The 27,589-nt window shown below is 31.8% G+C and overlaps 1 pseudogene; it reads left to right on the top strand.

The window, feature by feature from the left end:
* The first annotated feature begins 14,223 nt into the window (after positions 1 to 14,223).
* LOC134697499 (uncharacterized) lies at positions 14,224 to 15,919 on the top strand (annotated as a pseudogene).
* Positions 15,920 to 27,589: the final 11,670 nt, after the last annotated feature.

Here is a 27,589-nt window from a genome sequence, read left to right as displayed (position 1 = left end):
TGACTGAGAATGCTATCAGGCATATGGTTCCTGATAAAACAAAACACATCAAAGATAAATGAAAAACACTCATCATATGTAACAGGGTTCATTCTATGACTGAGAATGCTATCAGGCATATGGTTCCTGATAAAACAAAACACATCAAAGATAAATGAAAACACTCATCGTATGTAACAGGGTTCATTCTATGACTGAGAATGCTATCAGACATATGGTTCCTGATAAAACAAAACACATCAAAGATAAATGAAAACACTCATCATATGTAACAGGGTTCATTCTATGACTGAGAATGCTATCAGACATATGGTTCCTTATAAAACAAAACACATCAAAAATAAATGAAAAACACTCATCATATGTAACAATTCTATGACTGAGAATGCTATCAGACATATGGTTCCTGATAAAACAAAACAAATCAAAGATAAATGAAAAACACTCATCATGTGTAACAGGGTTCATTCTATGACCGAGAATGCTATCAGACATATAGTTCCTGATAAAACAAAACAAATACAAGATAAATGAAAAACACTCATCATATGTAACAGGGTCCATTCTATGACTGAGAATGCTATCAGACACAGGATTCCTGATAAAAAAAAAACAAATCAAAGATAAATGAAAAACACTCATCATATGTAACAGGGTTCATGCTATGACTGAGAATGCTATCAGACACAGGATTCCTGATTAAAAAAAAACAAATCAAAGATAAATGAAAACACCCGTCATATGCAACAGGGTTCATTCTATGACTGAGAATGCTATCAGACATATGGTTCATGATAAAACAAAACAAATCAAAGATAAATGAAAAACACTCATCATATGTAACAGGGTTCATTTTATGACTGAGAATGCTATCAGACATATGGTTCCTGATAAAACAAAACAAATCAAAGATAAATGAAAAACACTCATCATATGTAACAGGGTTCATTCTATGACTGAGAAAGCTATCAGACATATGGTTCCTGATAAAACAAAACACATCAACGATAAATGAAAAACACTCATCATATGTAACAATTCTATGACTGAGAATGCTATCAGGCATATGGTTCCTGATAAAACAAAACAAATCAAAGATAAATGAAAAACACTCATCATATGTAACAGGGTTCATTCTATGACTGAGAATGCTATCAGGCATATGGTTCCTGATAAAACAAAACACATCAAAGCTAAATGAAAAACACTCATCATATGTAACAATTCTATGACTGAGAATGCTATCAGGCATATGGTGCCTGATAAAACAAAACAAATCAAAGATAAATGAAAAACACTCATCATATGTAACAGGGTTCATTCTCTGACTGAGAATGCTATCAGACATATGGTTCATGATAAAACAAAACAAATCAAAGATAAATGAAAAACACTCATGATATGTAACAGGGTTCATTCTATGACTGAGAATGCTATCAGGCATATAATTCCTGATAAAACAAAACACATCAAAGATAAATGAAAAACACTCATTATATGTAACAGGGTTCATTCTATGACTGAGAATGCTATCAGGCATATGGTTCCTGATAAAACAAAACACATCAAAGATAAATGAAAACACCCATCATATGTAACAGGGTTCATTCTATGACTGAGAATGCTATCAGACATATGGTTCCTTATAAAACAAAACACATCAAAAATAAATGAAAAACACTCATCATATGTAACAATTCTATGACTGAGAATGCTATCAGGCATATGGTTCCTGATAAAACAAAACAAATCAAAGATAAATGAAAAACACTCATCATATGTAACAGGGTTCATTTTATGACTGAGAATGCTATCAGACATATGGTTCCTGATAAAACAAAACAAATCAAAGATAAATGAAAACACCCGTCATATGCAACAGGGTTCATTCTATGACTGAGAATGCTAGCAGGCATATGGTTCCTGATAAAACAAAACAAATCAAAGATAAATGAAAAACACTCATCATATGTAACAGGGTGCATTCTATGACTGAGAATGCTATCAGACACAGGATTCCTGATTAAAAAGCAAAACAAATCAAAGATAAATGAAAAACACTCATCATATGTAACAGGGTTCATTCTATGACTGAGAATGCTATCAGGCATATGGTTCCTGATAAAACAAAACAAATCAAAGATAAATGAAAAACACTCATCATATGTAACAGGGTTCATTCTATGACTGAGAATGCTATCAGACATATGGTTCTTGATAAAACAAAACAAATCAAAGATAAATAAAAAACACTCATCATATGTAACAGGGTTCATTCTATGACTGAGAATGCTATCAGACATATGGTTCCTGATAAAACAAAACACATCAAAGATAAATGAAAAACACTCATCATATGTAACAGGGTTCATTCTATGACTGAGAATGCTATGAGACATATGGTTCCTGATAAAACAAAACAAATCAAAGATAAATGAAAAACACTCATCATATGTAACAGGGTTCATTCTATGACTGAGAATGCTATCAGACATATGGTTCCTAATAAAACAAAACAAATCAAAGATAAATGAAAAACACTCATCATATGTAACAGGGTTCATTCTATGACTGAGAATGCTATCAGACATATGGTTCCTAATAAAACAAAACACATCAAAGATAAATGAAAACACTCATCATATGTAACAGGGTTCATTCTATGACTGAGAATGCTATCAGACATATGGTTCATAATAAAACAAAAACAAATACAAGATAAATGAAAAACACTCATCATATGTAACAGGGTTCATTCTATGACTGAGAATGCTATCAGACATATAGTTCCTGATAAAACAAAACAAATCAAAGATGAATGAAAAACACTCATCATATGTAACAGGGTTCATTCTATGACTGAGAATGCTATCAGGCATATGGTTCCTGATAAAACAAAACAAATACAAGATAAATGAAAAACACTCATCATATGTAACAGGGTTCATTCTATGACTGAGAATGCTATCAGACATATGGTTCCTGATAAAACAAAACAAATCAAAGATAAATGAAAAACACTCATCATATGTAACAGGGTTTATTCTATGACTGAGAATGCTATCAGACATATGGTTCCTAATAAAACAAAACACATCAAAGATAAATGAAAACACTCATCATATGTAACAGGGTTCATTCTATGACTGAGAATGCTATCAGACATATGGTTCCTAATAAAACAAAACACATCAAAGATAAATGAAAACACTCATCATATGTAACAGGGTTCATTCTATGACTGAGAATGCTATCAGACATATGGTTCCTGATAAAACAAAACATATCAAAGATAAATGAAAAACACCCGTCGTATGCAACAGGGTTCATTCATGACTGAGAATGCTATCAGACATAGGGTTCCTGATAAAACAAAACAAATCAAAGATAAATGAAAAACACTCATCATATGTAACAGGGTTTATTCTATGACTGAGAATGCTATCAGACATATGGTTCCTGATAAAACAAAACATATCAAAGATAAATGAAAAACACTCATCATATGTAACAGGGTTCATTCTATGACTGAGAATGCTATCAGACATATGGTTCCTAATAAAACAAAACACATCAAAGATAAATGAAAACACTCATCATATGTAACAGGGTTCATTCTATGACTGAGAATGCTATCAGACATATGGTTCCTGATAAACCAAAACAAATCAAAGATAAATGAAAAACACTCATCATATGTAACAGGGTTCATTCTATGACTGAGAATGCTATCAGACATATGGTTCCTGATAAATCAAAACAAATCAAAGATAAATGAAAAACACTCATCATATGTAACAGGGTTCATTCTATGACTGAGAATGCTATCATACATATGGTTCATGATAAAACAAAACAAATCAAAGATAAATGAAAAACACTCATCATATGTAACAGGGTTCATTCTATGACTGAGAATGCTATCAGACATATGGTTCCTAATAAAACAAAACACATCAAAGATAAATGAAAACACTCATCATATGTAACAGGGTTCATTCTATGACTGAGAATGCTATCAGACATATGGTTCCTGATAAAACAAAACATATCAAAGATAAATGAAAAACACCCGTCGTATGCAACAGGGTTCATTCTATGACTGAGAATGCTATCAGATATATGATTCCTGATAAAACAAAACAAATACAAGATAAATGAAAAACACTCATCATATGTAACAGGGTTTATTCTATGACTGAGAATGCTATCAGACATATGGTTCCTGATAAAACAAAACATATCAAAGATAAATGAAAAACACTCATCATATGTAACAGGGTTCATTCTATGACTGAGAATGCTATCAGACATATGGTTCCTAATAAAACAAAACACATCAAAGATAAATGAAAACACTCATCATATGTAACAGGGTTCATTCTATGACTGAGAATGCTATCAGACATATGGTTCCTAATAAAACAAAACACATCAAAGATAAATGAAAACACTCATCATATGTAACAGGGTTCATTCTATGACTGAGAATGCTATCAGACATATGGTTCCTGATAAAACAAAACATATCAAAGATAAATGAAAAACACCCGTCGTATGCAACAGGGTTCATTCATGACTGAGAATGCTATCAGACATAGGGTTCCTGATAAAACAAAACAAATCAAAGATAAATGAAAAACACTCATCATATGTAACAGGGTTTATTCTATGACTGAGAATGCTATCAGACATATGGTTCCTGATAAAACAAAACATATCAAAGATAAATGAAAAACACTCATCATATGTAACAGGGTTCATTCTATGACTGAGAATGCTATCAGACATATGGTTCCTAATAAAACAAAACACATCAAAGATAAATGAAAACACTCATCATATGTAACAGGGTTCATTCTATGACTGAGAATGCTATCAGACATATGGTTCCTGATAAAACAAAACATATCAAAGATAAATGAAAAACACCCGTCGTATGCAACAGGGTTCATTCTATGACTGAGAATGCTATCAGATATATGATTCCTGATAAAACAAAACAAATACAAGATAAATGAAAAACACTAATCATATGTAACAGTGTTCATTCTATGACTGAGAATGCTATCAGACATATGGTTCCTGATAAAACAAAACAAATCAAAGATAAATGAAAAACACTCACCATATGTAACAGGGTTCATTCTAGGACTGAGAATGCTATCAGACATATGGTTCCTGATAAAACAAAACAAATGAAAGATAAATGAAAAACACTCATCATATGTAACAGGGTTCATTCTATGACTGAGAATGCTATCAGGCATATGCTTCCTGATAAAACAAAACAAAACAAAGATAAATGAAAAACACTCATCATATGTAACAGGGTTCATTCTATGACTGAGAATGCTATCAGGCATATGGTTCCTGATAAAACAAAACAAATCAAAGACAAATAAAAAACACTCATCATATGTAACAGGGTTCATTCTATGACTGAGAATGCTATCAGGCATATGGTTCCTGATAAAACAAAACAAATCAAAGATAAATGAAAAACACTCATCATATGTAACAGGGTTCATTCTATGACTGAGAATGCTATAAGGCATATGGTTCCTGATAAAACAAAACAAATCAAAGATAAATGAAAAACACTCATCATATGTAACAGGGTTCATTCTATGACTGAGAATGCTATCAGGCATATGGTTCCTGATAAAACAAAACAAATCAAAGATAAATAAAAAACACACATCATATGTAACAGGGTTCATTCTATGACTGAGAATGCTAGCAGGCATATGGTTCCTGATAAAACAAAACAAATACAAGATAAATGAAAAACACTCATCATATGTAACAGGGTTCACTCTATGACTGAGAATGCTATCAGACATATGGTTCCTAGTAAGACAAAACAAATCAAAGATGAATGAAAAACACTCATCATATGTAACAGGGTTCATTTTATGACTGAGAATGCTATCAGACCTATAGTTCCTGATAAAACAAAACAAATACAAGATAAATGAAAAGCACTCATCATATGTAACAGGGTTTATTCTATGACTGAGAATGCTATCAGACATATGGTTCATGATCAAAACAAAAACAAATACAAGATAAATGAAAAACACTCATCATATGTAACAGGGTTCATTCTATGACTGAGAATGCTATCAGACATATAGTTCCTGATAAAACAAAACACATCAAAGATGAATGAAAAACACTCATCATATGTAACAGGGTTCATTCTATGACTGAGAATGCTATCAGACATATGGTTCCTGATAAAACAAAAAAAAATACAAGATAAATGAAAAACACTCATCATATGTAACAGGGTTCATTTTATGACTGAGAAAGCTATCAGACATATGGTTCATGATAAAACAAAACAAATCAAAGATAAATGAAAAACACTCATCATATGTAATAGGGTTCATTCTTTGACCGAGAATGCTAACAGACATATGGTTCCTGATAAAACAAAACAAATACAAGATAAATGAAAAACACTCATCATATGTAACAGGGTTCATTCTATGACTGAGAATGTTATAAGACATATGGTTCCTGATAAAACAAAACAAATCAAAGATAAATGAAAAACACACATCATATGTAACAGGGTTCATTCTATGACTGAGAATGCTATCAGACATATGGTTCCTGATAAAACAAAACAAATCAAAGATAAATGAAAAACACTCATCATATGTAACAGGGTTCATTCTATGACTGAGAATGCTATCAGACATATGGTTCCTGATAAAACAAAACAAATACAAGATAAATGAAAAACACTCATCATATGTAAAAGGGTCCATTCTATGACTGAGAATGCTATCAGACATATGGTTCCTGATAAAACAAAACACATCAAAGATAAATGAAAAACACTCATCATATGTAACAGGGTTCATTCTATGACTGAGAATGCTATCAGGCATATGGTTCCTGATAAAACAAAACACATCAAAGATAAATGAAAAAAACTCATCATATGTAACAGGGTTCATTCTATGACTGAGAATGCTATCAGGCATATGGTTCCTGATAAAACAAAACACATCAAAGATAAATGATGGTTCCTGATAAAACAAAACACATCAAAGATAAATGAAAAACACTAATCATATGTAACAGGGTTCATTCTATGACTGAGAATGCTATCAGACATATGGTTCCTGATAAAACAAAACAAATCAAAGATAAATGAAAAACACTCATCATATGTAACAATTCTATGACTGAGAATGCTATCAGACATATAGTTCCTGATAAAACAAAACAAATACAAGATAAATGAAAAACACTCATCATATGTAACAGGGTTCATTCTATGACTGAGAATGCTAACAGACATATAGTTCCTGATAAAACAAAACAAATCAAAGATAAATGAAAAACACTCATCATATGTAACAGGGTCCATTCTATGACTGAGAATGCTAACAGACATATGGTTCATGATAAAACAAAACAAATCAAAGATAAATGAAAATCACTCATCATATGTAACAGGGTCCATTCTATGACTGAGAATGCTATCAGACATAGGGTTCCTGATAAAACAAAACAAATCAAAGATAAATGAAAAACACTCATCATATGTAACAGGGTTCATTCTATGACTGAGAATGCTATGAGGCATATGGTTCCTGATAAAACAAAACAAATCAAAGATAAATGAAAAACACTCATGATATGTAACAGGATTCATTCTATGACTGAGAATGCTATCAGGCATATGGTTCCTGATAAAACAAAACAAATCAAAGATAAATGAAAAACACTCATCATATGTAACAGGGTCCATTCTATGACTGAGAATGCTATCAGACATGTGGTTCCTGATAAAACAAAACAAATCAAAGATAAATGAAAAACACTCATCATATGTAACAGGGTTCATTCTATGACTGAGAATGCTATCAGACATATGGTTCATGATAAAACAAAACAAATCAAAGATAAATAAAAACACTCATCATATGTAACAGGGTTCATTCTATGACTGAGAATGCTATCAGACATATGGTTCATGATAAAACAAAACAAATCAAAGATAAATGAAAAACACTCATCATATGTAACAGGGTTCATTCTATGACTGAGAATGCTATCAGGCATATGGTTCCTGATAAAACAAAACAAATCAAAGATAAATGAAAAACACTCATCATATGTAACAGGGTTCATTCTATCACTGAGAATGCTATCAGACATATGGTTCATGATAAAACAAAACAAATCAATGATAAATGACAAACACTCATCATATGTAACAGGGTTCATTCTATGTCTGAGAATGCTATCAGGCATATGGTTCCTGATAAAACAAAACAAATCAAAGATAAATGAAAAACACTCATCATATGTAACAGGGTTCATTCTATGACTGAGAATGCTATCAGACATATGGTTCCTGATAAAACAAAACAAATCAAAGATAAATGAAAAACACTCATCATATGTAACAGGGTTCATTCTATGACTGAGAATGCTATCAGACATATGGTTCCTGATAAAACAAAACAAATCAAAGATAAACGAAAAACACTCATCATATGTAACAGGGTTCAATCTATGACTGAGAATGCTATCAGACATAGGGTTCCTGATAAAACAAAACAAATCAAAGATAAATGAAAACACTCATCATATGTAACAGGGTTCATTCTATGACTGAGAATGCTAACAGACATATGGTTCCTGATAAAACAAAACAAATCAAAGATAAATGAAAAACACTCATCATATGTAACAGGGTTCATTCTATGACTGAGAATTCTATCAGACATATGGTTCCTGATAAAACAAAACACATCAAAGATAAATGAAAACACTCATCATTTGTAACAGGGTTCATTCTTTGACTGAGAATGCTATCAGACATATGGTTCATGATAAAACAAAACACATCAAAGATAAATGAAAAACACTCATCATATGTAACAGGGTTCATTCTATGACTGAGAATGCTATCAGACATATGGTTCATGATAAAACAAAACAAATCAAAGATAAATGAAAAACACTCATCATATGTAACAGGGTTCATTCTATGTCTGAGAATGCTATCAGGCATATGGTTCCTGATAAAACAAAACAAATCAAAGATAAATGAAAACCACTCATGATATGTAACAGGGTTCATTCTATGACTGAGAATGCTATCAGACATATGGTTCCTGATAAAACAAAACAAATCAAAGATAAATGAAAAACAATCATCATATGTAACAGGGTTCATTCTATGACTGAGAATGCTATCAGACATATGGTTCCTGATAAAACAAAACAAATCAAAGATAAATGAAAAACACTCATCATATGTAACAGGGTTCATTCTATGACTGAGAATGCTATCAGACATAGGGTTCCTGATAAAACAAAACAAATACAAGATAAATGAAAAACACTCATCATATGTAACAGGGTTCATTTTATGACTGAGAATGCTATCAGACATATGGTTCCTGATAAAACAAAACAAATCAAAGATAAATGAAAAACACTCATCATATGTAACAGGGTTCATTCTATGACTGAGAATGCTAACAGACATATGGTTCCTGATAAAACAAAATAAATCAAAGATAAATGAAAAACACTCATCATATGTAACAGGGTTCATTCTATGACTGAGAATGCTATCAGACATATGGTTCCTGATAAAACAAAACACATCAAAGATAAATGAAAACACTCATCATATATAACCGAGTTCAATCTATGACTTCGAATGCTATCAGACATATGGTTCCTGATAAAACAAAACAAATACAAGATAAATGAAAAACACTCATCATATGTAATAGGGTCCATTCTATGACTGAGAATGCTAACAGACATATGGTTCCTGATAAAACAAAACACATCAAAGATAAATGAAAAACACTCATCATATGTAACAGGGTTCATTCTATGACTGAGAATGCTAACAGACATATGGTTCCTGATAAAACAAAATAAATCAAAGATAAATGAAAAACACTCATCATATGTAACAGGGTTCATTCTATGACTGAGAATGCTATCAGACATATGGTTCCTGATAAAACAAAACACATCAAAGATAAATGAAAAACACTCATCATATGTAACAGGGTTCATTCTATGACTGAGAATGCTATCAGACATAGGGTTCCTGATAAAACAAAACACATCAAAGATAAATGAAAACACTCATCATATGTAACAGGGTTCATTCTATGACTGAGAATGCTATCAGACATATGGTTCCTGATACAACAAAACACATCAAAGATAAATGAAAAACACTCATCATATGTAACAAGGTCCATTCTATGACTGAGAATGCTATCAGACATATGGTTCCTGATAAAACAAAACAAATCAAAGATAAATGAAAAACACTCATCATATGTAACAGGGTTCATTCTATGACTGAGAATGCTATCAGACATATGGTTCCTGATAAAACAAAACACATCAAAGATAAATGAAAAACACTCATCATATGTAACAGGGTTCATTCTATGACTGAGAATGCTATCAGACATATGGTTCCTGCTAAAACAAAACACATCAAGGATAAATGAAAACACTCATCATATGTTACAATTCTATGACTGAGAATGCTATCAGACATATGGTTCCTGATAAAACAACACACATGAAAGATAAATGAAAAACACTCATCATATGTAACAGGGTTCATTCTATGACTGAGAATGCTATCAGACATATGGTTCCTGATAAACCAAAACACATCAAAGATAAATGAAAACACTCATCATATGTAACAATTCTATGACTGAGAATGCTATCAGACATATGGTTCCTGATAAAACAAAACAAATCAAAGATAAATGAAAAACACTCATCATATGTAACAGGGTTCATTCTATGACTGAGAATGCTATCAGGCATATGGTTCCTGATAAAACAAAACACATCAAAGATAAATGAAAAACACTCATCATATGTAACAGGGTTCATTCTATGACTGAGAATGCTATCAGACATATGGTTCCTGATAAAACAAAACACATCAAAGATAAATGAAAAACACTCATCATATGTAACAGGGTCCATTCTATGACTGAGAATGCTATCAGACATATGGTTCCTGATAAAACAAAACAAATCAAAGATAAATGAAAAACACTCATCATATGTAACAGCTGGGTTCATTCTATGACTGAGAATGCTATCAGACATATGGTTCCTTATAAAACAAAACACATCAAAGATAAATGAAAAACACTCATCATATGTAACAGGGTTCATTCTATGACTGAGAATGCTATCAGACATATGGTTCCTGATAAAACAAAACACATCAAAGATAAATGAAAACACTCATCATATGTAACAGGGTTCATTCTATGACTGAGAATGCTATCAGGCATATGGTTCCTGATAAAACAAAACACATCAAAGATAAATGAAAACACTCATCATATGTAACAGGGTTCATTCTATGACTGAGAATGCTATCAGACATATGGCTCCTAGTAAAACAAAACAAATCAAAGATAAATGAAAAACACTCATCATATGTAACAGGGTTCATTCTATGACTGAGAATGCTATAAGACATATGGTTCATGATAAAACAAAACAAAAACAAGATAAATGAAAAACACTCATCATATGTAACAGGGTTCATTCTATGACTGAGAATGCTATCAGACATATGGTTCCTGATAAAACAAAACAAATCAAAGATAAATGAAAAACACTCATCAGATGTAACAGGGTTCATTCTATGACTGAGAATGCTATCAGACATATGGTTCCTGATAAAACAAAACAAATCAAAGATAAATGAAAAACACCCATCATATGTAACAGGGTCCATTCTATGACTGAGAATGCTATCAGGCATATGGTTCCTGATAAAACAAAACAAATCAAAGATAAATGAAAACACTCATCATATGTAACAGGGTTCATTCTATGACTGAGAATGCTATCAGACATATGGTTCCTGATAAAACAAAACAAATCAAAGATAAATGAAAACACTCATCATATGTAACAGGGTTCATTCTATGACTGAGAATGCTATCAGACATATGGTTCCTGATAAAACAAAACAAATCAAAGATAAATGAAAACACTCATCATATGTAACAGGGTCCATTCTATAGCTGAGAATGCTATCAGACATATGGTTCCTGATAAAACAAAACAAATCAAAGATAAATGAAAACACTCATCATATGTAACAGGGTTCATTCTATGACCGAGAATGCTATCAGACATATGGTTCCTGATAAAACAAAACAAATCAAAGATAAATGAAAACACTCATCATATGTAACAGGGTCCATTCTATGACTGAGAATGCTATCAGGCATATGGTTCCTGATAAAACAAAACACATCAAAGATAAATGAAAACACTCATCATATGTAACAGGGTCCATTCTATGACTGAGAATGCTATCAGACATTTGGTTCCTGTTAAAACAAAACAAATCAAAGATAAATGAAAAACACTCATCATATGTAACAGGGTTCATTCTATGACTGAGAATGCTATCAGACATTTGGTTCCTGTTAAAACAAAACAAATCAAAGATAAATGAAAAACACTCATCATATGAGCCGCGTCGGATAGAAATCGACCTTATGCAATTCGACGTCAAACCGAGTAACGTTATGATAAAGTTTCACAAGTTTTCATACAGGTAGTTTCTGACGTTATACAAAAAAAAAACATGTCGCTTTCTGACAAAACTACGTTTTTTCAAAAAATTATTGTGGGGACATTTCTGATCGGATTTTAATGTACTAGGTACCAATAGAAGCAGAATTGTCACAGTTATATTTGTTTATTTGGATAGATTTTTGTTGTATAACGTTTTCAATTTTTGGTAATATAACCAGTACTGTTTTTGTTCAAAAATTTCTTATGTATTTCAACGAAATTAAATTGTAAAAACTGTAACGTTTATACATGTTCATAACATGAGAAACAAAAGTTATGGTCGACAAAACTATGACAAATTAAACTAGTATACTTTAGACGATTCTGCGTCTTTTAACTCTGTACTGGTGAAAATCCAACATAATATATATATGCCTTCCCTTTTTTTAGTGGGGTTTTATATGAAATTTGTAAAAAAAAGATATACGGGGAAACCTTACAATTTTAATCTGATTAAATCGAGCCTTTAGCTAACGTATTCCATATAATAGGACAAATCTAGTATATCATTTCTGATTTATAAGTTTAGTAAAAAATGCCGATATAAATCTTTCACGGAAACCGCTTTATCCGGTCCGACATGAATATTTTCAAATTATCTGATAAAAAAATTCTTCCTGAATCCTGTCCTTTTCTAAATAACATATTTCTCAACCTTAGTATCAGTTTTGGCTAACAGGAATACATCGTTTTGCTAAGGTATGTATTTCCTAATACGTTCTACATATTGAACTATTTTTACGTTCACGATCTATTTTTACATTTTATACAAAGTGAAAGTAACACCTGTCTTATGCAATTCTTAAGCTTAACTAAACGTAAATAATATTCTGAAAAACTATTTCTGGTAGTATAAAACAAAATTTGTGCTGTATTGCAAAACTTCGCTACACACAGTGAGACACGCAAAAACAAAAATAGGTCAAAAGTTATTCATATCATTGTACCGTTGCATTTTGAACAATCTAAAAAGAAACAACAACACAACTATACAATATTAAACAAAGACCAACCCGTGCTCTAGGTGGATTTTGTACTATGTGCGTGCAATTTATCTGTTCATATCTATTCAGAAATTTAGAAATGTACGTGTTGCGTGTAATTTATGTTCAATGACATTTCTATTTAGAAATTGAAAGAAAGAGGGAAACTTTTGCATAATACATGTGTACATGTATTTCGAAAACTAATAACTTTCAAAATAAAACCCTTTAAACCCCCTTTTTCATATCCCGACAACTTTAAAATTAGTATTCGGGCAATAAAATTCCCGATCTATGCATCGGTGGGTCGTACAATTTTGCGTCCGTCCGTCCGTCTGCGTGATTAAGGTAACAATTTTGAAAGATATAAGCTGTGATGTCGGATTAATAAATAATAAACCAAAATTTCATCTAAAAAACCCGTTTATTTTGAAATTTGAACTACTATAATTTAAAGAGATAGTATTTGGGATTTTGATCTATATGTCACAAATCACTGTTGAACTATTAAATGTATTATGGCAAAAAGCGCGACAACCAGTCGTATAGAAAAATTCTTTTGGTTCAATTTGTCATTAATTCCATTCCTTTTTAATGTTGTGGTAAATTTCTACCTTGTAGCGAGAGCAAGAAATATGTACACTCCAAATATGTTAGTGCATTCGTTAACTCAGAACAACAATATGTTCAACTAACCGTATTTAAAGAAGTTTGGAATGCATGTGTCCCTCATATTCAATTTATGAAACCAAAGACGGATCTGTGTAAAACGTGCTTTCAGTTGAGGGATGATATTTCCGGATCTATTTCAGAAGACTCGAAATAAGTGAGAACTCAAAAATTAATTGACCATATACAGTCTGCGCGGACACAGCGTGAATATTATAAATTATGTACACAAAGATCACGTGATGAATTTAGTTGGCTGAGTCTCCAATAGGAAAGTATAACACTCCATGTTCAAAATTTTTTTCATCACACTATTGACTTTTCACAATATATAAACTTGCAACATTCGTCCCAAGAGGTTGGAGCTCTTTACTTTTTAACGCCTCGAAAGATTCAAATATTTGGAGTTTGCGATGAAAACTTTCCAATGCAAACGAATTATTCTATTGATCGGGGAAAATTGAAGTCGGACACATGGACCCAATGCTGTTTTAAGCATGCTCCACCATTATCTGCATGGTAATACTTACCATGAAAAGGCGTGTCATTTTCATGCTGATAATTATGTGGGACAAAACAAAAATAAAACTACTTTACATTATCTGTTGTGGAGGTGCGCAAAGGGTTTACACAAAACTATTAGTTTGCGTTTTATGATTGCTGGGCACACAGAATGTTTATGTGACGCATGTTTAATTTTGGCATGTTGAAAAAGAAATTTAGAAAGTCGGACGTAAACACTGTATCACAACTGGTTAAAATGTTGACAATTCTGCCAAATGCAATAGGTCAGAAGTTTATAATGAAAATGACGATGACGAACACAGCTTAAAGTGGTACAGATGGGGTAATTTCTTCACTAATTATTTCAAACCACCCAGAGGTATATGAAAATTCCATCACTTCTGATTTACTAGAGTCGTATTTGCGAGAGAAACTCTTGATCAACCGGAGAAAAGACTGGCTTTGCTTAAGGAAAGCACAAACGTACCGGAGTTGCTCACGACACTTCCAGAAGTTATTCAGCCAGCAGGGCTGACAGAGAAGAGAATGCGTTATCTGTACAATTAAGGTGGTTCCTAACACTACAGGGAGATAACTCTGTAAAGTCAGCTAAACGTTTTAATTACATTCTGGTGTAAAAGGGATATTAAGCTTCTCAATGATCAAAATTAGTGTTTGTCAAATTGCTATATAACCAGTGTAATTTTTCTGACAAAACGGTTGGTTAAAAAAAAAAATGCATTTTTATGTTTGTGTTAAAGTGTCTAAGTAAATACTTAGACAAAATTTTATGAAAGTTAAACGAGCCAAATTAATTTTAGTGAAAGTGTTGGGTACCACCTTAAGTCCGTCCTTTTTTCCAGTATAATTTCCGTGACGAATTTTGTCCTCGTGCTTCAGAGGAGTAACATTTCACATGTACTGGTTACAGTTGGATTGAAAACTAGAGAATCATTTATGTTTTCATTGTAACAATCGTATAAAATAAATTAAATATTGTATACAAATGCATGTTTTCGTGGCTCTCTCTATAACGAGAAAAGGACCGATAAAGAATAAAATTAATGCACGATAATGCTAATTTCACGACGTTGTCGTGAGATTCTGAAGTTAAATATATGTAGCCGAAACTTTTAAAAGAAGAAAGCTAGAGTAAAACGTTTTTTTGCGTTCAAATTGTATGACTATAAGCAAAATTAATATGAACAAAACTCAAATTGAGATTTTTTTTGCATAAGGTCGATTTCTATCCGACGCGGCTCATATGTAACAGGGTTCATTCTATGACTGAGAATGCTATCAGACATTTGGTTCCTGATAAAACAAAACAAATCAAAGATAAATGAAAAACACTCATCATATGTAACAGGCTTCATTCTATGACTGAGAATGCTATCAGACATATGGTTCCTGATAAAACAAAACAAATCAAAGATAAATAAAAAACACTCATCATATGTAACAGGGTTCATTCTATGACTGAGAATGCTATCAGGCATATGGTTCCTGATAAAACAAAACAAATCAAAGATAAATGAAAAACACTCATCATATGTAACAGGGTTCATTCTATGACTGAGAATGCTATCAGGCATATGGTTCCTGATAAAACAAAACACATCAAAGATAAATGAAAACACTCATCATATGTAACAGGGTTTATTCTATGACTGAGAATGCTATCAGACATATGATTTCTGATAAAACAGAACAAATCAAAGATAAATGAAAAACGCTTATCATAAGTAACAGGGTTTATTCTATGACTGAGAATGCAATCAGATATATGACTCCTGATAAAACAGAACAAATCAAAAAAACGAAAAACACCCGTCATATGCAACAAGGTTCATTCTATGACTGAAAATGCTATCAGACATATGGTTCATGATAAAACAAAACAAATCAAAGATGAATGAAAAACACTCATCATATGTAACAGGGTTCATTCTATGACTGAGAATGCTATCAGACATATGGTTCCTGATAAAACAAAACACATCAAAAATAAATGAAAAACACTCATCATATGTAACAGGGTTCATTCTATGACTGAGAATGCTATCAGACATAGGGTTCCTGATAAAACAAAACACATCAAAGATAAATGAAAACACTCATCATATGTAACAGGGTTCATTCTATGACTGAGAATGCTATCAGACATATGGTTCCTGATACAACAAAACACATCAAAGATAAATGAAAAACACTCATCATATGTAACAAGGTCCATTCTATGACTGAGAATGCTATCAGACATATGGTTCCTGATAAAACAAAACAAATCAAAGATAAATGAAAAACACTTATCATAAGTAACAGGGTTTATTCTATGACTGAGAATGCAATCAGATATATGACTCCTGATAAAACAGAACAAATCAAAGAAACGAAAAACACCCGTCATATGCAACAAGGTTCATTCTATGACTGCAAATGCTATCAGACATATGGTTCATGATAAAACAAAACAAATCAAATATGAATGAAAAACACTCATCATATGTAACAGGGTTCATTCTATGACTGAGAATGCTATCAGACATATGGTTCCTGATAAAACAAAACACATAAAAAATAAATGAAAAACACTCATCATATGTAACAGGGTTCATTCTATGACTGAGAATGCTATCAGACATATGGTTCCTTATAAAACAAAACACATCAAAGATAAATGAAAACACTCATCATATGTAACAATTCTATGACTGAGAATGCTATCAGACATATGGTTCCTGATAAAACAAAACACATCAAAGATAAATGAAAAACACTCATCATATGTAACAGGGTTCATTCTATGACTGAGAATGCTATCACACATATGGTTCCTCATAAAACAAATCACATCAAAGATAAATAAAAACACTCATCATATGTAACAGGGTTCATTCTATGACTGAGAATGCTATCAGGCATATGGTTCCTGATAAAACAAAACACATCAAAGATAAATGAAAAACACTCATCATATGTAACAGGGTTCATTCTATGACTGAGAATGCTATCAGACATATGGTTCCTGATAAAACAAAACACATCAAAGATAAATGAAAAACACTCATCATATGTAACAGGGTCCATTCTATGACTGAGAATGCTATCAGACATATGGTTCCTGATAAAACAAAACAAATCAAAGATAAATGAAAAACACTCATCATATGTAACAGGGTTCATTCTATGACTGAGAATGCTATCAGACATTTGGTTCCTGTTAAAACAAAACAAATCAAAGATAAATGAAAAACACTCATCATATGTAACAGGGTTCATTCTATGACTGAGAATGCTATCAGACATTTGGTTCCTGTTAAAACAAAACAAATCAAAGATAAATGAAAAACACTCATCATATGTAACAGGGTTCATTCTATGACTGAGAATGCTATCAGACATTTGGTTCCTGATAAAACAAAACAAATCAAAGATAAATGAAAAACACTCATCATATGTAACAGGGTTCATTCTATGACTGAGAATGCTATCAGGCATATGGTTCCTGATAAAACAAAACAAATCAAAGATAAATAAAAAACACTCATCATATGTAACAGGGTTCATTCTATGACTGAGAATGCTATCAGGCATATGGTTCCTGATAAAACAAAACAAATCAAAGATAAATGAAAAACACTCATCATATGTAACAGGGTTCATTCTATGACTGAGAATGCTATCAGGCATATGGTTCCTGATAAAACAAAACACATCAAAGATAAATGAAAACACTCATCATATGTAACAGGGTTTATTCTATGACTGAGAATGCTATCAGACATATGATTTCTGATAAAACAGAACAAATCAAAGATAAATGAAAAACACTTATCATAAGTAACAGGGTTTAGATATGACTGAGAATGCAATCAGATATATGACTCCTGATAAAACAGAACAAATCAAAGAAACGAAAAACACCCGTCATATGCAACAAGGTTCATTCTATGACTGAAAATGCTATCAGACATATGGTTCATGATAAAACAAAACAAATCAAAGATGAATGAAAAACACTCATCATATGTAACAGGGTTCATTCTATGACTGAGAATGCTATCAGACATATGGTTCCTGATAAAACAAAACACATCAAAAATAAATGAAAAACACTCATCATATGTAACAGGGTTCATTCTATGACTGAGAATGCTATCACACATATGGTTCCTGATAAAACAAAACACATCAAAGATAAATGAAAACACTCATCATATGTAACAATTCTATGACTGAGAATGCTATCAGACATATGGTTCCTGATAAAACAAAACACATCAAAGATAAATGAAAAACACTCATCATATGTAACAGGGTTCATTCTATGACTGAGAATGCTATCACACATATGGTTCCTCATAAAACAAAACACATCAAAGATAAATAAAAACACTCATCATATGTAACAGGGTTCATTCTATGACTGAGAATGCTATCAGACATTTGGTTCCTGATAAAACAAAACAAATCAAAGATAAATGAAAAACACTCATCATATGTAACAGGGTTCATTCTATGACTGAGAATGCTATCAGACATATGGTTCCTGATAAAACAAAACAAATCAAAGATAAATAAAAAACACTCATCATATGTAACAGGGTTCATTCTATGACTGAGAATGCTATCAGGCATATGGTTCCTGATAAAACAAAACAAATCAAAGATAAATGAAAAACACTCATCATATGTAACAGGGTTCATTCTATGACTGAGAATGCTATCAGGCATATGGTTCCTGATAAAACAAAACACATCAAAGATAAATGAAAACACTCATCATATGTAACAGGGTTTATTCTATGACTGAGAATGCTATCAGACATATGATTTCTGATAAAACAGAACAAATCAAAGATAAATGAAAAACGCTTATCATAAGTAACAGGGTTTATTCTATGACTGAGAATGCAATCAGATATATGACTCCTGATAAAACAGAACAAATCAAAAAAACGAAAAACACCCGTCATATGCAACAAGGTTCATTCTATGACTGAAAATGCTATCAGACATATGGTTCATGATAAAACAAAACAAATCAAAGATGAATGAAAAACACTCATCATATGTAACAGGGTTCATTCTATGACTGAGAATGCTATCAGACATATGGTTCCTGATAAAACAAAACACATCAAAAATAAATGAAAAACACTCATCATATGTAACAGGGTTCATTCTATGACTGAGAATGCTATCAGACATAGGGTTCCTGATAAAACAAAACACATCAAAGATAAATGAAAACACTCATCATATGTAACAGGGTTCATTCTATGACTGAGAATGCTATCAGACATATGGTTCCTGATACAACAAAACACATCAAAGATAAATGAAAAACACTCATCATATGTAACAAGGTCCATTCTATGACTGAGAATGCTATCAGACATATGGTTCCTGATAAAACAAAACAAATCAAAGATAAATGAAAAACACTTATCATAAGTAACAGGGTTTATTCTATGACTGAGAATGCAATCAGATATATGACTCCTGATAAAACAGAACAAATCAAAGAAACGAAAAACACCCGTCATATGCAACAAGGTTCATTCTATGACTGAAAATGCTATCAGACATATGGTTCATGATAAAACAAAACAAATCAAAGATGAATGAAAAACACTCATCATATGTAACAGGGTTCATTCTATGACTGAGAATGCTATCAGACATATGGTTCCTGATAAAACAAAACACATCAAAAATAAATGAAAAACACTCATCATATGTAACAGGGTTCATTCTATGACTGAGAATGCTATCAGACATATGGTTCCTTATAAAACAAAACACATCAAAGATAAATGAAAACACTCATCATATGTAACAATTCTATGACTGAGAATGCTATCAGACATATGGTTCCTGATAAAACAAAACACATCAAAGATAAATGAAAAACACTCATCATATGTAACAGGGTTCATTCTATGACTGAGAATGCTATCACACATATGGTTCCTCATAAAACAAATCACATCAAAGATAAATAAAAACACTCATCATATGTAACAGGGTTCATTCTATGACTGAGAATGCTATCAGGCATATGGTTCCTGATAAAACAAAACACATCAAAGATAAATGAAAAACACTCATCATATGTAACAGGGTTCATTCTATGACTGAGAATGCTATCAGACATATGGTTCCTGATAAAACAAAACACATCAAAGATAAATGAAAAACACTCATCATATGTAACAGGGTCCATTCTATGACTGAGAATGCTATCAGACATATGGTTCCTGATAAAACAAAACAAATCAAAGATAAATGAAAAACACTCATCATATGTAACAGGGTTCATTCTATGACTGAGAATGCTATCAGACATTTGGTTCCTGTTAAAACAAAACAAATCAAAGATAAATGAAAAACACTCATCATATGTAACAGGGTTCATTCTATGACTGAGAATGCTATCAGACATTTGGTTCCTGTTAAAACAAAACAAATCAAAGATAAATGAAAAACACTCATCATATGTAACAGGGTTCATTCTATGACTGAGAATGCTATCACACATATGGTTCCTCATAAAACAAATCACATCAAAGATAAATAAAAACACTCATCATATGTAACAGGGTTCATTCTATGACTGAGAATGCTATCAGGCATATGGTTCCTGATAAAACAAAACACATCTAAGATAAATGAAAAACACTCATCATATGTAACAGGGTTCATTCTATGACTGAGAATGCTATCAGACATATGGTTCCTGATAAAACAAAACACATCAAAGATAAATGAAAAACACTCATCATATGTAACAGGGTCCATTCTATGACTGAGAATGCTATCAGACATATGGTTCCTGATAAAACAAAACAAATCAAAGATAAATGAAAAACACTCATCATATGTAACAGGGTTCATTCTATGACTGAGAATGCTATCAGACATTTGGTTCCTGTTAAAACAAAACAAATCAAAGATAAATGAAAAACACTCATCATATGTAACAGGGTTCATTCTATGACTGAGAATGCTATCAGACATTTGGTTCCTGTTAAAACAAAACAAATCAAAGATAAATGAAAAACACTCATCATATGTAACAGGGTTCATTCTATGACTGAGAATGCTATCAGACATTTGGTACCTGATAAAACAAAACAAATCAAAGATAAATGAAAAACACTCATCATATGTAACAGGGTTCATTCTATGACTGAGAATGCTATCAGGCATATGGTTCCTGATAAAACAAAACAAATCAAAGATAAATAAAAAACACTCATCATATGTAACAGGGTTCATTCTATGACTGAGAATGCTATCAGGCATATGGTTCCTGATAAAACAAAACAAATCAAAGATAAATGAAAAACACTCATCATATGTAACAGGGTTCATTCTATGACTGAGAATGCTATCAGGCATATGGTTCCTGATAAAACAAAACACATCAAAGATAAATGAAAACACTCATCATATGTAACAGGGTTTATTCTATGACTGAGAATGCTATCAGACATATGATTTCTGATAAAACAGAACAAATCAAAGATAAATGAAAAACACTTATCATAAGTAACAGGGTTTATTCTATGACTGAGAATGCAATCAGATATATGACTCCTGATAAAACAGAACAAATCAAAGAAACGAAAAACACCCGTCATATGCAACAAGGTTCATTCTATGACTGAAAATGCTATCAGACATATGGTTCATGATAAAACAAAACAAATCAAAGATGAATGAAAAACACTCATCATATGTAACAGGGTTCATTCTATGACTGAGAATGCTATCAGACATATGGTTCCTGATAAAACAAAACACATCAAAAATAAATGAAAAACACTCATCATATGTAACAGGGTTCATTCTATGACTGAGAATGCTATCACACATATGGTTCCTGATAAAACAAAACACATCAAAGATAAATGAAAACACTCATCATATGTAACAGGATTCATTCTATGACTGAGAATGCTATCAGACATATGGTTCCTGATAAAACAAAACACATCAAAGATAAATGAAAAACACTCATCATATGTAACAGGGTTCATTCTATGACTGAGAATGCTATCACACATATGGTTCCTCATAAAACAAAACACATCAAAGATAAATAAAAACACTCATCATATGTAACAGGGTTCATTCTATGACTGAGAATGCTATCAGGCATATGGTTCCTGATAAAACAAAACACATCAAAGATAAATGAAAAACACTCATCATATGTAACAGGGTTCATTCTATGACTGAGAATGCTATCAGACATATGGTTCCTGATAAAACAAAACACATCAAAGATAAATGAAAAACACTCATCATATGTAACAGGGTTCATTCTATGACTGAGAATGCTATCAGACATATGGTTCCTGATACAACAAAACACATCAAAGATAAATGAAAAACACTCATCATATGTAACAAGGTCCATTCTATGACTGAGAATGCTATCAGACATATGGTTCCTGATAAAACAAAACAAATCAAAGATAAATGAAAAACACTTATCATAAGTAACAGGGTTTATTCTATGACTGAGAATGCAATCAGATATATGACTCCTGATAAAACAGAACAAATCAAAGAAACGAAAAACACCCGTCATATGCAACAAGGTTCATTCTATGACTGAAAATGCTATCAGACATATGGTTCATGATAAAACAAAACAAATCAAAGATGAATGAAAAACACTCATCATATGTAACAGGGTTCATTCTATGACTGAGAATGCTATCAGACATATGGTTCCTGATAAAACAAAACACATCAAAAATAAATGAAAAACACTCATCATATGTAACAGGGTTCATTCTATGACTGAGAATGCTATCAGACATATGGTTCCTTATAAAACAAAACACATCAAAGATAAATGAAAACACTCATCATATGTAACAATTCTATGACTGAGAATGCTATCAGACATATGGTTCCTGATAAAACAAAACACATCAAAGATAAATGAAAAACACTCATCATATGTAACAGGGTTCATTCTATGACTGAGAATGCTATCACACATATGGTTCCTCATAAAACAAATCACATCAAAGATAAATAAAAACACTCATCATATGTAACAGGGTTCATTCTATGACTGAGAATGCTATCAGGCATATGGTTCCTGATAAAACAAAACACATCAAAGATAAATGAAAAACACTCATCATATGTAACAGGGTTCATTCTATGACTGAGAATGCTATCAGACATATGGTTCCTGATAAAACAAAACACATCAAAGACAAATGAAAAACACTCATCATATGTAACAGGGTTCATTCTATGACTGAGAATGCTATCAGACATTTGGTTCCTGTTAAAACAAAACAAATCAAAGATAAATGAAAAACACTCATCATATGTAACAGGGTTCATTCTATGACTGAGAATGCTATCAGACATTTGGTTCCTGTTAAAACAAAACAAATCAAAGATAAATGAAAAACACTCATCATATGTAACAGGATTCATTCTATGACTGAGAATGCTATCAGACATTTGGTTCCTGATAAAACAAAACAAATCAAAGATAAATGAAAAACACTCATGATATGTAACAGGGTTCATTCTATGACTGAGAATGCTATCAGACATATGGTTCCTTATAAAACAAAACACATCAAAGATAAATGAAAAACACTCATCATATGTAACAGGGTTCATTCTATGACTGAGAATGCTATCAGACATATGGTTCCTTATAAAACAAAACAAATCAAAGATAAATGAAAAACACTCATCATATGTAACAGGGTTCATTCTATGACTGAGAATGCTATCAGACATATGGTTCATGATAAAACAAAACAAATACAAGATAAATGAAAAACACTCATCATATGTAACAGGGTTCATTCTATGACTGAGAATGCTATCAGACATATGGTTCCTGATAAAACAAAACAAATCAAAGATAAATGAAAAACACTCATCATATGTAACAGGGTTCATTCTATGACTGAGAATGCTATCAGACATATGGTTCCTGATAAAACAAAACAAATCAAAGATAAATGAAAAACACTCATGATATGTAACAGGGTTCATTCTATGACTGAGAATGCTATCAGGCATATGGTTCCTGATAAAACAAAACAAATCAAAGATAAATGAAAAACACTCATCATATGTAACAGGGTTCATTCTATGACTGAGAATGCTATCAGACATATGGTTCCTGATAAAACAAAACAAATCAAAGATAAATGAAAAACACTCATCATATGTAACAGGGTTCATTCTATGACTGAGAATGCTATCAGACATATGGTTCCTGATAAAACAAAACACATCAAAGATAAATGAAAACACTCATCATATGTAACAATTCTATGACTGAGAATGCTATCAGACATATGGTTCCTGATAAAACAAAACAAATCAAAGATAAATGAAAAACACTCATTATATGTAACAGGGTTCATTCTATGACCGAGAATGCTATCAGACATATGGTTCCTGATAAAACAAAACAAATCAAAGATAAATGAAAACACTCATCATATGTAACAGGGTCCATTCTATGACTGAGAATGCTATCAGGCATATGGTTCCTGATAAAACAAAACACATCAAAGATAAATGAAAACACTCATCATATGTAACAGGGTCCATTCTATGACTGAGAATGCTATCAGACATTTGGTTCCTGTTAAAACAAAACAAATCAAAGATAAATGAAAAACACTAATCATATGTCACAGGGTTCATTCTATGACTGAGAATGCTATCAGACATTTGGTTCCTGTTAAAACAAAACAAATCAAAGATAAATGAAAAACACTCATCATATGTAACAGGGTTCATTCTATGACTGAGAATGTTATCAGACATTTGGTTCCTGATAAAACAAAACAAATCAAAGATAAATGAAAAACACTCATCATATGTAACAGGGTTCATTCTATGACTGAGAATGCTATCAGGCATATGGTTTCTGATAAAACAAAACAAATCAAAGATAAATAAAAAACACTCATCATATGTAACAGGGTTCATTCTATGACTGAGAATGCTATCAGGCATATGGTTCCTGATAAAACAAAACACATCAAAGATAAATAAAAAAGCACTCATCAAATGTAACAGGGTTCATTCTATGACTGAGAATGCTATCAGACATATGGTTCCTGATAAAACAAAACACATCAAAGATAAATGAAAAACACTCATCATATGTAACAGGGTCCATTCTATGACTGAGAATGCTATCAGACATATGGTTCCTGATAAAACAAAACAAATCAAAGATAAATGAAAAACACTCATCATATGTAACAGGGTCCATTCTATGACTGAGAATGCTATCAGACATTTGGTTCCTGATAAAACAAAACAAATCAAAGATATATGAAAAACACTCATCATATGTAACAGGGTCCATTCTATGACTGAGAATGCTATCAGACATTTGGTTCCTGATAAAACAAAACAAATCAAAGATAAATGAAAACACTCATCATATGTAACAGGGTCCATTCTATGACTGAGAATGCTATCAGACATTTGGTTCCTGATAAAACAAAACAAATCAAAGATATATGAAAAACACTCATCATATGTAACAGGGTTCATTCTATGACTGAGAATGCTATCAGGCATATGGTTCCTGATAAAACAAAACAAATCAAAGATAAATAAAAAACACTCATCATATGTAACAGGGTTCATTCTATGACTGAGAATGCTATCAGGCATATGGTTCCTGATAAAACAAAACACATCAAAGATAAATAAAAAAACATTCATCAAATGTAACAGGGTTCATTCTATGACTGAGAATGCTATCATACATATGGTTCCTCATAAAACAAAACAAATCAAAGATAAATGAAAAACACTCATCATATGTAACAGGGTCCATTCTATGACTGAGAATGCTATCAGGCATATGGTTCCTCATAAAACAAAACAAATCAAAGATAAATGAAAAACACTCATCATATGTAACAGGATTCATTCTATGACTGAGAATGCTATCAGGCATATGGTTCCTGATAAAACAAAACACATCAAAGATAAATGAAAACACTCATCATATGTAACAGGGTTTATTCTATGACTGAGAATGCTATCAGACATATGATTTCTGATAAAACAGAACAAATCAAAGATAAATGAAAAACACTTATCATAAGTAACAGGGTTTATTCTATGACTGAGAATGCAATCAGATATATGACTCCTGATAAAACAGAACAAATCAAAGAAACGAAAAACACCCGTCATATGCAACAAGGTTCATTCTATGACTGAAAATGCTATCAGACATATGGTTCATGATAAAACAAAACAAATCAAAGATGAATGAAAAACACTCATCATATGTAACAGGGTTCATTCTATGACTGAGAATGCTATCAGGCATATGGTTCCTGATAAAACAAAACAAATACAAGATAAATGAAAAACACACATCATATGTAACAGGGTCCATTCTATGACTGAGAATGCTATCAGACACAGGATTCCTGATAAAACAAAACACATCAAAGATAAATAAAAACACTCATCATATGTAACAGGGTTCATTCTATGACTGAAAATGCTATCAGACATATGGTACATGATAAAACAAAACAAATCAAAGATGAATGAAAAACACTCATCATATGTAACAGGGTTCATTCTATGACTGAGAATGCTATCAGACATATGGTTCCTGATAAAACAAAACAAATCAAAGATAAATGAAAAACACTCATCATATGTAACAGGGTTCATTCTATGACTGAGAATGCTATCAGACATATGGTTCATGGTAAAACAAAACACATCAAAGA

This window comes from Mytilus trossulus, chromosome 14 (genome assembly GCF_036588685.1).
Source record: "Mytilus trossulus isolate FHL-02 chromosome 14, PNRI_Mtr1.1.1.hap1, whole genome shotgun sequence".
In the NCBI taxonomy this organism is placed as follows: Eukaryota; Metazoa; Mollusca; class Bivalvia; order Mytilida; family Mytilidae; genus Mytilus; species Mytilus trossulus.
This window is presented reverse-complemented; position numbering and strand designations above follow the sequence as displayed.